The sequence below is a fragment of the Propithecus coquereli genome, unplaced genomic scaffold (assembly GCF_000956105.1).
Source record: "Propithecus coquereli isolate 6110/MARCELLA unplaced genomic scaffold, Pcoq_1.0 Scaffold430, whole genome shotgun sequence".
Taxonomy (NCBI): Eukaryota; Metazoa; Chordata; class Mammalia; order Primates; family Indriidae; genus Propithecus; species Propithecus coquereli.
This window is the reverse complement of record NW_012150064.1, coordinates 84,005-97,339: the sequence shown is the minus strand read 5'-3', so window position 1 is coordinate 97,339 and position 13,335 is coordinate 84,005. Positions and strand designations below refer to the sequence as shown.

The window sequence follows — 13,335 nt, the reverse complement described above, 5'->3', positions numbered from 1 at the left end:
TTTGTGGGTGCTCATGTCAGCAGTGGGCTGCCCTGCCATAGGCACCGGTCACAGAGGGTCTCCCAGAGTAGCTTCCCATTTGGGCTTGGCTTCTTAGTGGAACTGGGTTTCTCTGTTGCTTGGATGCAAAAGGCGATAGAATATAATAGTTTGCAGAAGTATTATAATGTTGAGATAATATTCAATAAATGGTCACACACCCCCCCCCCGCAATAAATGGTTCTTTTTGGTTAAAGGTAGAATAGGATGGTGCAATTTAAGAAACTAAGAATCTAAGATTTTACCCTAAAAATGAACTAATCTAATGAAGAATTTACCCACATTTTTCTACTAAAAATGGAAATATGGAAATAGTATAAGGAAACAAATCCAAAACCACATTGAGTATTTTAATTTAATTTTCTAGTGGACAATTTACATATCTCCCTCACCCTTTCCTTTAAGTTAGTGTGACAATTTTCCATAATAAACTACTTAAAGAGAAGCTTTGGTCAAGAACGGAATGAAATAACCAAAAAAAAAAAAAAATCACTGCTGCTTTTAAAAAACCAACACTTTCACCAATTTTATACTCAAACAAAACCACACACTATTTGCACGATATGTGTTTTCAGTGTTTCCTTGGCGCTGGCTTTCCTCACCATCCAATGGCAGAGCTGTGGTCAGCCACCGTTTGTCATGCTGGATGGCAGAGGCTCACTCAGCTTCACATTATCCGGAGGCCCTGTATAGAAAACTCTAAGGTCTTGAAATCCCAAATTGTCATGGCTCCATTGATGCCAGTAGTGCAAAATTTGCAACAGTCTTGCTTGTCTACCTCATAAATAGACACTTGAGTGATGCTATTCTGGTGCAGCGTCTCCAAGGCTGTATTGCAGTCCTTGGTCATGGCCCTCTTGGCCATGTCTCAGAAACGTTCCATGGCAGACATGTTGCGCTGGACGCTCTGTTTTGGAATGTCTAACTTGGAGACAAAGGTCAAGCAGCCGCGGTCATCATAGTTAAAGAGCATTGGGCAGCAGTCATGGCCAGCAGCCACAACGCTGTTCTCAGAGACAAACGATACACTCAGGAGTGGCAGGAACTCTGTTTTCAGAGTTGAGACCTGCACGCTTTTCGAGGCATCAGCAACAGATACAGTGCTGTCTGTCATGACTGACCCAGGCCAGGCCGCTCCCACTGACGGAGAAGCTGACCCCATGGACCCAGCCGCCTATGCCACTGCCCCCAAACTCTGACATCAGCTGACCAAAAGGCATCTTGCTGCCCCAGGGCGTACTGGCTGGCTTTTCATCCACTTCTTTAATATAGGCAGAAAACACTCTGCATTTGAAGTCACATGATCCTGCTACCAGCAAAACGGTATTGGGATGCCAATCCAAGCTGAGGACTGTGGAGCAAATCGGCTTTTTAATGTGCTTGCTTACCCACCAGTCATTTTCAGACTCGAAGTAACAAACAGAAATGAGCCATGCTTCACTTCCCACAGCAAATTTGTTCTCCAGGGGGGACCACTTCACAAAAGTGGCTGCGCGATTAATTCTCAGGATCACCAGGGTTGGCTTCCAGACACCATCTTTCTGACTCCAGACATAGGCATTGCAGTCTGCCCCACAAGTGACAATGCAGTCGCTCTTGGGAGCCCAGTCAGTACCTGTGATGTGTCCGTTGTGTTCCTTGAGTTCATGAGCTTTCACCCACTGGCTCCCATTTTTCTTATAGATGTGCACTTCATGATTATTGAGGCTAAGGGCAATTTCTGGGGTGGGGACAGTCCGGACGGGATCGGAGCGGAGAATTCGCCGACTCTGGTGAGTCAACGCAAGAACAGGCTCCGCGGGCGCGGCGGAGGACCAAGGCCCAGAGGGAGCAGCTGACAGATCCCAGAAGTGGCCCTAAATTTTTTTCTTGTTTCTTGTAGAGACGGAGTCTCGCTCTTGCTCAGGCTGGTCTCGAACTCCTGAGCTCAAACGATCCGCCCGCCTTGGCCTCCCAGAGTACTAGGATTACAGGCCTGAGCCACCGCGCCCACCCAGGCAGGACTGTTAAAAGGAGAAATGGTTAGTCTTAAACTTTAGCCTTTAACACTTCCTGAATAACAGGACATAAACCCACAGTACCTTGTTTTAACCAATAGTGGGGGATAGTCACTCCCTTGACAGGCTGGGGAAGATGTATGGGTTCCCATCGGGCAGTTCCAACCAGAAGGGCCAACGGTGCTGCGCGGCGGCGGGCGACATGTTCCAGGGCCGGGAGAGCAAGGGCTGCCGCACGGGCTCCCGGGCCATGAAGCCTCCAGGGGGAGAACCGAGCAATCTTTTTGGAAGTCCAGAAGAAGCTGTTCCTTCAAGCAGGCCTAATAGGATGGTGTCTAATATTTTTGGACCAACTGAAGAACCTCGCAACATACCCAGGAGGACAAACCCCCGCCAGGTGGGAAAGGAAGGGGTATCTTCAACGAATCAACTCCTGTGCAGACTTGGCAGCATCTGAACCCCCCTGGTGGGAAGACCAGTGACATTTTTGGCTCCCCAGTCACTGCCACTTCCCGCTTGGCAGCCCCAAACAACCCTAAGGATCACGTTTTCTTACGTGAAGAAGAACCAACATTGGACCTTAAAGCTGCGACGAGCATCCCACCGGGAGAAGAGCCAGGTGAGAGAAGCAGCGCCAGGGAAGCGGGCCACGCCGCGGAGCACGGGCCCACGGCCAAGGTCGACAAGCCATGAGCTCAGGCTGGAGCCAGGGCCTCGCTCGCACAACAAAGTCCTGAACCCACCAAGAGGCAAATCCAGCATTTCCTTCTACTAAAAGAATTACTGCCTGATCATAGCTAGACAAGAGAGGGAAGAGTCGGTGTAGCAAATACTGTCATTTCCTTTAGCCCAAGCAAGCTGGAGGGGGGAAGAGGGTTAGTCGTGTGTGGGAGGCTGGCGGCTCGGGGTTTCCACTGACGTCACGAGAGCTGCCCAGAGGACCACACCTTCCAGACTTGGAGAGACATGTCTTTGCGGGGATAAAATGTGATTCCCCTGGTTTTCACTAGTTCCTAGTTCCAGACGTGAGAGGACCGCTACAGTGGGCCAGAGCGGGGAGATAGCGCGGGGTCACGGGAGGCTTGGTGAGGCGAGGCTGTCTTGTGCCAGCCGACGGGACACCTGGGAAGGATGGAAAGGAAACAAAACAGCCCGTCCTCTGTGTGGGAGGGAGGGAGCAAAACGTGCAGACACTGACGAGGCGCTGGGAGGGTGTCTGGACAACCCCCTCGGATCCTAATGCCAGCTGCCCCTCACCACGCTCCCCACCCGGAGCCGACCGCTGCTGAGCCCCAGCGTCTTCTGTCCATTTTATCCCCGGTGTTTTGTTTTGTTTTTGTTTTTTTGTTTTTTGTTTTGCAGCCTTAAAACAGCTTGATTACTTCTCCTTGGCAGCTTTCAAAAAAATCAAAAAGTTGTCCTTAGTCTTCTGCTTTGTGGAAGGTTTCAGACCCTAGTCCTCTGAGCTGCCGGGTTTCTGCCATCCATAGCCCCGGCCCGTCTCATGCCGGGATCTGCCCTTCTTTCACAACGGATGGCCTTGGTCCTTCACGTGCCAGTTTTGCTTGTGAATTGGTAGAAATGAACGACCACTTAAAACTCTTTCTAATGAGAAAATGGTTTGTGAATTCCACATTGGATTGCCAAGAAGAAACCTGACATTGTGGTGCTGGCCCCTGCCCCTCTCCCTCACGCCCTGCTGTGAGCAAGGTTGGGGGAGCTCTCTAGTTCTGCTCACTGGCAGGCACTTCTGGGTGGAGAAGGGAGAAGCCAGGGATGAGAACAAACGTCTTAGGGAGTGAGGAAACCATGAACCAGAGCAAAGGCCCCTGGGGCAGCAGCGACAGAACATTTACCTTACTTTTTTCCGATCTTTCCTGCCTTTCCCTTCCTGAGGCTGCGGGGCTGGGTTGAGTCCTGGATAGGCAGGTCACTGGGAGAAGAAGAGGAGAGTTATTGCATAGATGAGCCTCATTATGGCTGCCATTTGCATTTGGAAGGTGTTCTATACATTGGGGACTGCCTATACTTGGAAGATTAAAAAATTTAGCATCCTGTTTTCAACCTCTAAGCTGCATTGAGAAATTGCTACTCTATATTTTAATTAAGCCTAAAACTTTTAAATGCATTTAGTGCCAACATTTTTCTAGAGCTGTATCTAAACAAAAAAACTTATATCTCAATGTAATTTTGGTTTTTTTGTTTGTTTGTTTGTTTTTCTTTTTAAAAGTGTTTATTTTGGCGATAAAGAGCACAACATAATCTCCTTCATTGTGCCACTTAGCTGAGCCAGCAAGCTCTGCCTCCCTCCCCAAAGGCCTTTGGACCCTAGTTCCCCTCTTCAGGGAAGCTCATGCCTCTGGGTGGTCATTCTCTGAGTCACATTGAGAGCTGAGCTGGCTAAGCCAGCTCCCTGGCTCTAGGGCTCCTTTGGGAGGGGCCTCTTTATTGTGGTCCTGCCACAACTTGAATAGTGGTTATTTACAAGAAGGTCAAGTCCCACAAATCAGAACTCTAAAGTATTTTTTTAAAAAATGAAAAACAAAAAAAAACCACACAACCAAAGTTTTGATGTGAATAGAAAGATAGCCCTTCTGCATGGTAGTCAATAAATACCAGCACTAGAAAATGAATTGCTCTAATTGTGTTTCAGCAGGAAGCCGCATCACCATGTGGGAAGGTCTTGGTTTCTGAGTGCTTTTGGGAGGTGGAGGGTGGCCAAACACTGGGTGGAGGGGCTCCCTCTGCTGGGGCATTGTCTACCCCTGGTCAGTGAGAGGGGCAGCAGGCACTCCCCACAGCAGCCCTGCCTTCCCTCCTGCCTGGCATAGGGGCAGGAACACTCTAGGCTTCCTCCACAAGGCTGAGGTAATCGGCATCCCCAGCCCGAGGGCAACTTCTCAGCCTACTAAGCAGGAAGGAGCCTGTGTGGAAATTACATTTGAAAACCAGATTTTCACCTGTGCCATCAACCAGATGTCACCTCTGCTTAAGACTCTAAGTGCAAGGCTGACAAGTGACACAGTGGAAGTTTAGATCCTTCCTGTGCCATTCTAGGCCCAGAGGAACTGGGAAGCCACCCGCTGTCTTGGCCCCTGGGCTGCTTGGGAAAAGCCAGCAGTCAGAATGCCAGCCTTGAGTTCTGACCGTCCCCCTCCTCTGGCCCTGGCAGTTCAAACAGGTCCTGGCAGCAGGGGGGTGTGCCACGGAAGACAGGGAAACCGCTGCCCTCGTACTCAAAACCAGCCCTGACCATGAACTGGTCATGGGATTAAAAAATGTGTATGTGTTGGCCGGGAAGGTTAGAGGGGGCAATCTCATTAATATAGAATATGCATAAGCCATATACATTAAAATCATTAACAGTATATAGTCCCACAGTAGCACCAGCCCCTCACACATGCTCAGGTGGTGTGGCCAGCCCTTTGCCTTGGTCCAGCCTCACCCTTGGGGGCAAGGAGGGGACAGCTTGCTCCCTTTCTCCAGGCTCTTGGCCAACAGCCCCTTGGGGCTGGCTGTCCACAGTAAGCTGCAGGCAGCCCCCAGCAGTCTTCTGTGTTACCAGAACTGCTGTCACTGGGATGGGATTTTGGCCTCACTGCTGTCCCCTTGGCTGGGCTTTGGCTTTGGCAGGATGAATCTGTTGAGGAGGTCCGTTTCTGAGCTGACCTGGGCTGCTCCATACCCCTCACCCGCATAGCTGGAGGCTTCAGCGATGTTCTGGGAACCCACGATGTGGTGCCAGTAGGCACTGCGGGGCAGCATGGTAGTGGATGTGCAGGGGTACGAGTAATGTTCTGTGCCCTTGTTCAGCAGCCTCACATTCTTCTCCGTCTCCAGCAGGACCCGCTTGTGCTGCTTGGCGATGGCCAGGGTGGCACTGTGGACCCGCTGGTAAATCCGCTCCCCCTCCTGTGTCTGGAAGTTGTAGAGCCCTTCGCCAGTGTCGCACATCCGGCCAGCCTTGAAGGTAAAGCGTGTGGCACCCCGGCCATAGTGGCGCAATGAGCAGAAGGGCCATGAGATGAGCTTCACGCGGGGGTTGTGTACATCCCAGAGGTAGATGTTCTCGTGGGTGATCTGCAGCTTGCACTCACCATACACGGCCAGGTTGGGGCAGGGCAGCAGGAAGACACTGAAGCGGTCTGTCTGCTTACACTGCACTCCTGGGGCCAGGAGGTCAGGCTCTCCCAGACTGATGTCGTTTAGCCGCGACCCCAGACACTCCACAGATAATGTCTTGTACCCCTCTTCAGCTTCCAGCGGAGCCGCAGGTGAAGGTACATGCCGAGTCATGGGTGAATATGATGGCTGCCGCCTGCCGCTTGGTCTTCTTGGGGAGCCCTGTGACACATTGGATGTTGCTGATCTCAGTCACGTTCGGGCAGCCTTGCAGGCACACTGACTTCTCATCTGGATACTTCTCCAGCCGCTGGGGCCCCTTGCTGGAGGATTTCCCGAACACCAGCCAGCTCCTCCGGTAGATCCGAGCTTCCTGCTTTTCATCTTCATGTAGCCTTGCTTGACGAAGTCGCTGAAATTGGTTGCCATGGTTTCTCTCCTGTGCCTGGGGCGCCAGGCCTGGCAAGGTGAGGGGAGGGATGCCCAGGTGCCCGGTTTCCGGCACCTCCGATCACCTGTTCCATGTACTCCTTGGGCTGCCTGGCCGCTCCTCACCTTGCCTGCCTCACCATTGTTCTAGCAGCTCCTTCACCTGGTGCTGGCTGGGTGCCGAGGCCCTGCCAGGGGGTGCCTGCTCACAGCCGACAGCCGCGCAGGGCTGCAGCCAGGGATGGCAAGGGAGGAGGGAACAAGTCCGGGCCGCCTCAATGTACTTTTGATAGGAACATTTTTGTTATTTTTACAAGGCAGAATTGAGTATAACGAATTAAACTTAGCAATCATGTTAAAAAAAAAAAAAAAAAGAAGGGCCAACAATTTGGGTTTCTTCCATACAGCATGGCAGCAAGGGAGAGCATGAGTTTCTATAATGAGGAAAGATTAGGCCAAAAGGGTTACCATCCCCAACAATTAATTAATAATAATGGTTCGAATTGAGACACCTAAAGGAACCTGAACTCCCAGAATTTTTTTTCCTGCTATGCCCTGTATTTTAAAAGGATGTCCCTTTTTAAACTTACTAGCATTACACAGCATAACAGTGACTTGGGCTCTGGTATTTAATAGGGCTGTAAAATGTTGAAGATTTTTATCATCCCAGTGAGTGGTCAGTGTGGTGAGGGGATGATCATCCCCTCTGAGTGGGACAGTTCCTGGGGGACTGCAGAGTTCCTGTGAAGAAGGACATGGAGGCTGCCATTGCATAAGTTGAAGAAAAGGGATGGGGAAGGAGTGCTTGTATTAGCATTAATGTTTGAGGGTTTATCCTGGGGGCCTCAGGTTTCTGAAATAAGGCCCTAAACTCCAGGGTACTAGAGTGCTGATAAAGCCCTTTGAAGAGAAATCAACTTATTTTTCTGGTTGGCCAGAAATTCGGGCATTATGTACCTCCACCTGACATAGTTGCCAATACAGAACTTCCTTGCAGACGGCATGGTAGAGTGTTCATTCCTTTGTGATTGGAACAGCAGGGTTTCTGGGTTGGGTGCTGAGGATTACTTGCAGGGACCCTTGGAAAATATTATTGTGGCCTGTGGTTTACTATAGGGAATCTTGGATGGGGTGGCCTATCTGGATAGGGTCCCTCTGTAGACAAGAGCTGAGCATCGGGATGCCAGTCCCCTTTGTGGCAAGCCACCACACCAATATGATCTAAAACAGTCTGGATTGTGTCTGAAGTCTTGATGAAATGCAAGAGAGCAGCGCAGTAATTAGGTGGTGCCCATTTAGGAAGAACTTTCAGGACTCAGGGCTTAGTGGAGCTTCCTCTGGGTTGGAAATAGTTAGTTATCATCTGGTCTGTGATGTTCATAAAATTTATAGAACCACTGGACCATTCAATTTTGCATAATAAAAGCAGGCCTCTTCCAGAGTGGTCCATTCACATTGGACCTTGGGTGTAATAACAGCTATGGAGATATGTGCTGTGTGTGTAGCCATAAAAATCCAAATAAGCAGAGGCAGGCTCCGCTCGGCAAGGGGGAGGAGTTTCCTCATCCTCTTCTTGGAACTGAGTTTCTATCCTGCTATCTTTATCGACTTTGTGAGTGCATAATCGGCCTCTTTGGGGGGATAACCTTGGGGGGTTGGCCTCTGTATCCCGTAGTTCCTCTGAGTCTGGTAGGGTCTTTTAACAGATTATGGATTTTAGGGTTTTGAGAAATCCCTGCCAGCTGGCGCATCTCAGTGGGATTGAGTACTTGCTCCAAACCAATGTTGAATATACGAAGTAATCAGCCCCCTTTTCACCTTCCTGTTGGACAAAATCTTTGAGGAAATTTTGTGTCTCAACCATGGGGTAATTTCTAGTTTCCATCTCTCTCGTGACTCCCTGATGATTTAACCTTTCTAACGGTTACCAAGAAAATTTTAAGCTGCTCTACGTGTTTATCTGCCTCATAGGCGACTGCTTCCCTTTCCAGGGTATACTGATCAACTTCTAAGAAGTCAGAGTCTACATCCACCAGTGACCCTCTCGTCTTTAATTTAGTCAATCAGGAGATTTCTCTTTGTTGTTATTGTTGTTGTTGTTGTTGAGACAGTCTCCCTCTGTTACTGGGGCTAGAGTGCCATGGCGTCAGCCTAGCTCACAGCAACCTCAAACTCCTAGGCTCAAGCGATCCTCCTGCCTCTGCCTCCTGAGTAGCTGGGACTACAAGCACGTACCATCACACCCTGCTAATTTTTTCTATTTTTAGTCACCCAGCTAATTTTATTTTTTTTAGTAGAGATGGGATCTTGCTCTTGTTCAGGCTGGTCTCGAACTCCTGAGCTCAAGGGATCCTCCCGCCTCGTCCTCTCAGAGTGCTAGGATTACAGGTGTGAGCCATCGCCCCGGACTGTGTGGTTTATTCTTGTTAGACCAGAGGCACCAGGTTGCTTCGCTCTCTTTGGGAGGACTTACACTTAATAGCAACAGCGACACTTCAGTGCAGACATCGCAGGCAACCTTGCTTAAAATAAGACCCGGTTCTCCACGCCTTCCACCAAGGAGCGCCAAGGAGGGTAAATTCCATCTCAGGATTATAACCTCTGCCCAACGTGAATCTAAGACCTAAAGGATATTAATTCCACAGCAAGGGAAGAAGGAGTCTTCCCCCTGGGACCTATGAAGTCTTAGGGTCATACTGGACTATGTGCCCCTACCCCGAACAGAGGAATAATCTCACAATGGGAAATCAGACACCACGAAAAGGGAAATATGGCAGAGGCCTGAGGTCTCTATGTTTCAGCCTTCTCTGGCTTCTGTTGCGCTTCATCCCCCAACCCTACTGGTTACCCAGAGGCTAAATCCCTGGCCAGCAGGTGGCAAAGGACTTCATGACTCAAACTAAAGGTCAGAATATCTCCTTCTCTCCTTCCGCCTAACACCCCCACCTCGCCTTACAAGACCCCTGAGGAGGTTAGCAAACTATTAAAGAAATGTGAAATGCCTTTCAGGTGCACCTGAGCTCTGCTAAATGCTGCAGCCCATCAGCAGGATGAAGCCCTAACCTTATTCTCAAAAGGACTTGGGGACTCGCCAAATGATCGCGCCACCATTGCACTAGGTGGGCTGGCAGCAGTCGCGGAGTGACTGACCACCAAGAAGTGACTGCGACTTCAGAGCAAGTTCACAAAACCTGGGCAAGGGCACACAAGCCACGAGGAGACTCACCTCTAGCCTGGGCGGCTGGTTCAGCCACATGCTTGCTGGCCAGTGCCAGCACCTGCTGGGCCTTCAAGGAGGCAGAGGGGTGGAGCAACGGAGGAAGCAATGCCATTGTGAAGCCTCTGCCTCGCCTGCACCCTCACCACCTGCCCACAGTCAGGGCTGGGCTGGGTGGCATCTGCGGAGGCTCCCTCAGCCGGGCTCAGTGTGCCCCAGCAGCTTTGAGACCCAGGCAGTGATGGCGCAGAGAGGAGGTGGCAGTGGGCTGGGAGGCCAGAGCTGGGCCAGTGACCCGCCATGTTAAACAGTGTAACCTAAACATCTATACCCCCATAATATGCTGAAATAAAAAATAAAATAAAAAATAAAAATAAACAGTTGACACGCTTGAAGCTCTGACTTGGGGGGGGCAGGGGGCGGGACAAGGGCAATATGTGTAACCTAAACATCTATACCCCCATAATATGCTGAAATAAAAAATAAAATAAAAATAAAATCCAATCCACACCCTTTTTATTTTTGTTAAATAAATTCTTTAATATATAAATTTAGTATGTAAATTTTGGATTTCCAATTGAATCAAATTATGGAACTGTTTTAATTTATTGTAAATATACATATATAATTTATCCATTTATTATATATTTATATTAAAACATGTGTATATAATTTATTTAATTACCATTTATTAATATTGTATTTAGGGTTTACTTCTTTTCAGTTTTAAAATGCTAGTTTATAAAGTTTAAGACAACTCTATCATATAATAATATACAATATATTCTTATTTTAGATGCAGACACAAAGGAAATTTAATTTTAACATTTGCTAAAATGTACCCATTGACAAAACTTCATGGGCTTAATCAATACTGGTGCTTGAATTATACCTGGAGGTCCCACTAAATTTAAACACTCTGCCCCTGTAATCTTAAAATACCATTTACTATAAAATAGAGAAACATGGCTATGCCTCCTTTAACTGTGGCCTTGCCTGAATTTCCCATAGGCATAGTACCCATTGCTATAAAATATTCTTTATTGAGCATAAATGCTCTAACGCAATAAATAATAAAATTAAATTTTTGACACAAATTAGTGTGATAAAATGGGACCCCATGAACACCCAGTTAAGATAATTAACATGGTCCAATGTAAAATAAAACAGGGCCTTCAAGGATTAAAACTTATTATATAAAACCTAATTAATAAAAGAGTGATTGTCCCCAGTGCTTCTCCATTTGACAGCCCAATTTTACTTGTTCTTAAATCTAAAAACAAATGGGTGCCTCATGATGGATTGCTACATACTTAATGCTATGGTCTCATTCATCAAGGCCTCATACTCAAAACCTGATATGATTAAAATTACTGATTCTATTCAGTAAACAACTGGTAAATATTTTGCTCTTATAGATTGGCTAACATGTTTGTTCAGTGCCTGTTTCACGAGCCTATCAGCTGCAGGTTGCTTCTACCTCTGAAGGGACACAATATACTTTTTCCATGGGAGACCTCAACAGCTTTGTCATCACACACAATATTTGCAGACAAGATCTTAATGACATCCACCTTCTCCAAGACCACAGGTATAGCATTACATTGATACTCCCCTCTTCCAAGGAGAGTCATTTGATGTACTCATTAAGGACACGTAGGTGTAGTATCTTTTAGTACTCTTTGGGGTCTGATGGCAACATACAAATTTTATTTCACAATTAACAACAAGAGACACTTCTATTAATGCCTTCAAAAACTCCTTCATAGTGGATTAATAAAATGTGGTATATGTATACCATGGAGTACTATTCAGCCACAAGAAACAATGGTGATCTAGCACCTCTTGTATTATCCTGGATAGAGCTGGAACCCATTCTACTAAGTGAAGTATCCCAAGAATGGAAAAATAAGCACCACATGTACTCACCATCAAATTGGTTTTAACTGATCAACAACTAAGTGTACATATAGGAATAACATTCATCGGGTGTTGGGCAGATGGGAGCAGGGAGGAGGGGATGGGTATATACATACATAATGAGTGTGATACGCACCATCTGGGGGATGTAAGACCTGAAACCATAAAAATTCTAGAAGAAAACCTAGGAAAACCATCCTGGACATTGGCCTAGGTAAAGAATTTGTTAAAGACCCAAAAGTAAATACAGCAAAAACAAAAATAAACAAACGGGACTTAAACTAAAAAGTTTCTGCATAGTAAGAGAAATAATCCATAGCATAAAGAGACAACCTATAGAAAAATAGGAAAACTATTTGGAAACTATGCATCTAACAAAGGACTAATATCCAAAATCTACAAGGAACTCAAACAACTCAGCAGGAAAAAAGAAAAACCATTAAAAAGTAGGCAAACAACCTTAACAGACATTTTTCAAAAGAAGAGATACAAGTGGCCAAGAAACATATGAAAAAATGCTCAACAACACTAATCATCAGAGAAATACAAACTAAAACCATAATGAGATACAATCTGACTCCAACCAAAATGCCTGTTATTAAAAAGTAAAAAAACAATAGATGATGGCACAGATTCAGTGAAAGGGGAATGTTTATACACTGTTGGTGGGAATGTAAACTAGTACAACCTCTGTGAAGATCAGTATGGAGACTTCACAAAGAACTAAAAGCAGATCTATCATTCAATCCAGCAATCCCACAACTAGGTATCTATCCAAAGAAAAAGAAATCATATCAAAAATATGCCTGCACTCGTATGTTTATCACAGTACAACTCTTAATCACAAAGATATGGAGTCAACTTAAGTGCCCATCAACTGAGGACTGCATAAAGAAAATGCAATATACACACACACACACACACACACACACACACACACACACTGTGGAATACTACTCAGCCATAAAAAAGAATGAAATAATATCTTTTGCAGCAACTTAGAACTAGAGGTCATTATCCTAAGTGAAATAACTCAGGAACGAAAAAACAAACACTGCATATTCTCACTTGTAAGTGGGAGCTAAGCTATGTGTGTTCATTGTTGTACAGAATGGTATAATGGACATTGGAGACTCAGAAGCGGGGAGGGTGAGAGTGGAGTGAGGGATGAAAAATTACCTGTTGGGTACAGTGTAAACTCTTTGGGTGATGGGTATAGCTAAAGCCTAGACTTCACCACTATAAAACATCCATGTAACAAAATTCCTCTTGTACCCCCTAGATCTATTGAAATAAAAAATGAAAGAATTAACACATGGGGTTCAGGTTTATGTATTTATTTCTGCTTCATTCCATCAATTGGAGCAAGTAATGATCCTGGACCAGAAGGACCCCCAAGAAAGGTGGTAGTGGAGAAGGAGGTCTTCAAAGGTTGTAGTGGTCATGATGGTTTACCACTTATTCCAGGTACAGAAGTTGGAGGAGAAGAAGAAACTCTTCCAGGCAGAGGTAGAGCTAGTAGAGATGTTCCTGGGAATGGCCCTCCATCTGCCTGTTGATGCAGTGGACGAGATCCTGGAATTTATGAGCTACCTGAGAGTCTGTGTTCCT

General features: G+C 46.7%; 3 pseudogenes across 1 annotated transcript; 1 reads left to right on the top strand and 2 right to left on the bottom strand.

Moving 5' to 3' along the window:
* Positions 1-373: 373 nt before the first annotated feature.
* Positions 374-2,240, bottom strand: LOC105818020 (annotated as a pseudogene). The gene is made up of 2 exons (XR_001137869.1): positions 2,216-2,240; positions 374-1,873 (listed from the first exon to the last, which is right to left on the bottom strand). The product of XR_001137869.1 is annotated as an actin-related protein 2/3 complex subunit 1A pseudogene (transcript).
* LOC105818025 lies at positions 2,239-2,811 on the top strand (annotated as a pseudogene).
* Positions 2,812-5,609: 2,798 nt separating this feature from the next.
* On the bottom strand, positions 5,610-6,587 carry LOC105818024 (annotated as a pseudogene).
* Positions 6,588-13,335: the final 6,748 nt, after the last annotated feature.